This window comes from Ammospiza nelsoni, chromosome 31 (assembly GCF_027579445.1).
Source record: "Ammospiza nelsoni isolate bAmmNel1 chromosome 31, bAmmNel1.pri, whole genome shotgun sequence".
In the NCBI taxonomy this organism is placed as follows: domain Eukaryota; kingdom Metazoa; phylum Chordata; class Aves; order Passeriformes; family Passerellidae; genus Ammospiza; species Ammospiza nelsoni.
In genome coordinates this window covers 44631-49136 of record NC_080663.1, presented here as the reverse complement: position 1 = coordinate 49136, position 4506 = coordinate 44631, and the positions used below count along the sequence as shown (strand labels likewise).

Sequence of the window (4506 nt, the reverse complement as noted above, 5' to 3'; positions counted from 1 at the left end):
AAAATTTCAGGCTCCCAGGGAATAAATAGTTTTCTTTCAATCATTATAGTTTTGGGTTTTTTTTTACTCCCAGGTAGCCTGAAAGTTACTACTGCTGCTTTTTGATTCTAAAGCTAGGAAGGAAAACCAAGATTACAAATACAAGAAAAAGAAAGGGAAAGGGAAAGGGAAGGGGGAAAAAAGGAAAGGAAAGGAAAGAAAGCAGGAGAGCAGAAGGGAAGGGAAGGGAAAGGGGTGAAAAACAGCGTTAAAAAAAGAAAAAGAGTTGGAGGGGAAAAGAGAGGGCATTCGGGAGGAGCGGTCCTGCCTCAGGTCCTTCCCCGCCCTGGGGCGAAGGACCCGTTTGATGCCCGGGAGGGACTGCAGCTCCCGGTGGCGGGGGACGGAGCCGTGGCTGTCAGCCCGAGACTACAACTCCCGGCAGGCCCTGCTGCCGGCGCGGCGTGTGACGCAACGGCTATCGCGGCACATGAGTGGCTACCAGCCCGAGACTCCAACTCCCGGCAGGCCCTGCTGCCGGCGCGACGTGTGCCGCAACGGCCGACGCTGCCCGGGATTGTTCTCTAAATCGGCAGTAAATACAGCTGAGTAAAATTAGCTTGGTTTTCTTCCTTCTTTTTTAACTGAATTGTTTTTATTAAAAATACTATTTGAATATGTAGAAAAAGTGGGGATGTCCTGTACTATATCCTAGCTTTTCTTGTTTATAGGGTGCTCAGAAAACATGCGTCCCTTAGAGTCCCTCAGAAAGGTTCTCAGTGCGATCTCTACCAAGGTATGTATTTACTAATAAGTGATCCCTTTAGATATTTGCCTGTGTACCTTTTCCTGTAATTCAGAGCTTGCGTTCTGTGGGTTTTATGATAAACCTGTAAAATATGTAAGAATGCTTTTGCAAGTCTGAATCGTTGAAGGCAGCAGTAAGTGGATTTAGAGCCTGTTCTTGACCAGACAACGGGAAAAAGTGTGACTTTGATGCTGAACTTGTTTTTTTCATTTTTCATTTGACTTGTCTGGAATGATTTAGGAATAGAGAGAGCTAGAAAAAGAGAGAAATAGAATTGATTATGGAGCACTCCTCAAATGCTCACCACGATTCAGTGTAGAGCCGAAGTGAAGGGTGATGGAACAGAGCTCTGTGCTTTAGAAGGAAATAAATTTAAACCTGACCTCCGCACAGAGTCTCACTAACTTCTTTTGTTTTAAAATACAAAATATTATTAGGAAGTGTTGGAAGTTAGTGTTTTGGGAAAGAAACGGCAGTTCCACAGAACATTCCATTTAACAGAGGCTCTGGGAACGATTCATGTTGTAACTGCTGTCACTGCAATCAGTTGGTGGTTCAGCCTTGAAATGTGCACTTGCCCTTCTATAAAGCACTGTTTTGTTTGCCTTTCAGTGCTATGAGTCTTGATAAATTGGAGAAGAGCCCAAGAGAAATTTTTCATCCCTTGATATAAAAGGTAGGAAGTGACTTTTTTTGGTTTGGTTCTTTTTCTTTATTATTTCCTGGAAATAAAAGTAATTAAGTATAGGTACTACTGGTTTGTTTCTTCCAGTAGCAGATGATAACAATAGCAGTAGTAATAGTAAAAATAATAATAGAAATAATAATAATAGCAATGTAATACTACCTAAACTGTCTTTATCCATTGAACTGGCCATTTCAAATCAAAACTTCTAAACACAAATCAAACCATCATCCTCGTAGAATCTTTCACAGCAGTGGGCTATAGATCCTGGTTTTGTTGACAGGATTTATTGGTTCTGGAATAGCAAGAGGGAAGTACAAGCCTAACTACTTCTAGCTCACAGACCCATCCAGTGAATACTGCTTTGTGTTTTGGTGGGCTTGTGATGACTTTGAAATCAATTGCTCATTCCAGTAAAAAAAATTAATGTTTTTTTGAACCTGACAGCAGAAATAACTTTAGGCACCAACTTAATAATAACAGATCACCAATTTAAGTTCATAATTTTATGCTGTACTATCAAAGTTTAAAGGTAAATTTTTACTTATTAGGAGATGGTATAAAGTGTATGTTCCAATGTGTTGGATGTATGCAAAGGTACATACGTACCCGAAAGTCCTTAGAGGAAACAAATTTTTACGTCTGCTGTTTGATTGTTTATCATACAATATTTGGTTTTATTTCCCAGGGATCGGTGAATTTTAACTTTGGAGTCCTCTGTGCTAAGGATGCTCAGCCTACAGATGATGAAATGTTCAGTAATGGTGAGTTTTTCACCTTCTCTTTAATTGCTATGCTGATCTGAATAAGAAAAAAACAAAAGCAAGAGAAAAAAAAAGGATGGTTTATTATTTTTTACGCTGTTATGTTTGTTTCCTCAGTATTTGCTGCAGCTCTGCGAACCCAAGCTTTGGGTTCCTTCTGTCCCACTGGGAGTTGCCCAGTTTGGTTGCATCTGGTGAAATTCACCCTGAGACCTTACAGAGCTAGCTCAAACTACGTGAGAGCCATTTGCAGTTCTCTCCAGACACCTGGAGAATGGGTGATGTTTCTGAGGGTCTGGCAAGTATACTTCTATCAAAACTCAGTCTGTGAAATTTCTGGGGAAAACCCTTCTGTGTCCTGAAGGGTTCAAACTCTGGTGAGGATCCAGTTATCAGGTGCTCACCTGGATGGTTCCAGCTCTTAAAGTGAACACTTGTACTCTTACCCTGTAGTTTACATCTATTGTATTTTTGTTATTTTGCAAGATTTTACGGCTTTGCAAAATATTGTGCGTTTCACTCTTTGGAACCTCTCAGATCGTTCTTTGGTGCAGCACCACCTCATGGGACACTTGGCTGCCGTCCTGAAGGGGTCGGTCGCTAGAATTGTAAATCCTGGAGAGTTTGTAAGTCTTCTGTCCCCAGGGAGGTACCATGCTTTGTTTACTTTTGTTCTGTTTGTTAGGCGCTGCTTCTCATTGGAAGTATGAATTTCAAACTACCCTGTTCTTATTTTAACTGTTTTCCTGGTTCTCTCCCTACGGCAGGGAAAGACTCTCGTATCCTTGTCGTCGGGCTCGGTGCTGTCCAAGAAGATGCAGAGACTAAAAAAATCATAAGAAGCAAAATATGACTGCAGGGAAAACAAGCTGGAGAGAACAAAAGGTGATATTGTTATCCTTACCCTGTATTAGAAACATCCGCTGTGCTTTGATGCTGGCAGCTGCCAGGGGCTTGTTAGCTCTTTGTAGGCAGGTGTAGGTGTTCACTTGTAGGTTTTTTCTCTGGACAAGTCAATTCAAACTTTGCTAAGCTTATATTTGCAAATTACTCTCTAGCACAGTCCAGCATGACATTTTTGAATGTTGTAAAAATACCATGTTACTTGGAAATTGCTAATGATGAGAAGCTTTAGGGAAAAATAAGATGTCAGGGTTGGGAGATGTGAGAAGAATTTTGAGGGGATGTTAGACTGAAATAAAGCACACTTGAAGCTGGACTGGCACGCTGGCAGATCCCCTATTAAACAGTAGCGCTGAGATTAGCCTGGGGGTTGCCCATTGTTTCTGTAGAAATCAATGTTTTCTGGTCTTCAGAGGTAAGCTGCTTTGAAAAGCTGGAAGGCACAGCATAGTGACAATCCGTGTGCTTCGCATTAAAAATAGATTTCAGAAGGGTCCTAGGCTTTTGTCTTTTCCTAGAAGTCGATGTAATCCTATTGAGGAGTTTTTAATTCTGTGCTGCCATGTCATCGATCAGGGCCCTGTCGTACTAATCATCATACAGATGCAAAACAAAAAATCAGACCCTGTCCCGACCACTTAGAGCCCAGAACACGATTTCCTCAGGCTGCCATTTGTGTGCCATCGGTACTCACCATGGAAGCGAGCTGGGGATCGTTGCACCCGTTGGGAACAAACCGCTTCTCGTCACACAGAAATGGAATTGGGACGACGCCTCAGCCAGCCTCTCTCTCCTGAATCTGCAGCAGAGCAGTTCCAGTCCATGCGGGCAATCCAGTTCCTGACGATCTGAGCGCACGGAGCAGCGCTCAGCTGCTGTGGGGGGCTCAGGGAGGGCAGAGTGTGCATTGTCATCTTCCTGAACCTACAGACGCGAATCAAAGTGAGAAGCCACAGGGTGGAAATCAGTCGCATATATGCTAAATAAAACTTGCAGGTTTTTTTTAAGAATTGTTTTTGCTTGTTCTTTGTTGTGCTTCTGTGCTTAGAAAACCTCCCTTTACAATCAGGTCAATTCATCAATTGAACCTTTGTTTGCAGACTCTCACTGAGCAGAATTTGTTGCAGACTCAGTGCACGCTGTGCAGGCCTCCCGGGAGTGTGAGGAGCTCACGTGTGCTACTTTTTGCTTTAGGACGCTCTGAGGTATTTATTCCTTTTGGGATACATGATGAGAATTCCCAAGAGAGGTAGTTATAAGGTATGACATCGGGAAAAAGCCTGTGTGGTTGGAATGTTGTTGCTGTCAAAAGTTAATTTTTTCTTAGCCAGTAGTTAGCTTTTTGCTTTATTTTTGTGGTATCAATA

General features: G+C 42.3%; 1 long non-coding RNA gene across 3 annotated transcripts; it reads left to right on the top strand.

Moving 5' to 3' along the window:
- The first annotated feature begins 226 nt into the window (after positions 1-226).
- Positions 227-4149, top strand: LOC132085661 (uncharacterized). Of its 3 annotated transcripts, XR_009420256.1 has the most exons (5): positions 227-775; positions 1400-1463; positions 2161-2236; positions 2354-3121; positions 3716-4149. It is a non-coding gene; the product is annotated as an uncharacterized LOC132085661 (long non-coding RNA). The 3 variants fall into 3 exon arrangements; XR_009420255.1 differs by having other exon boundaries at positions 229-775; positions 2161-3121; positions 3805-4149; XR_009420254.1 differs by having other exon boundaries at positions 229-775; positions 2161-3121.
- Positions 4150-4506: the final 357 nt, after the last annotated feature.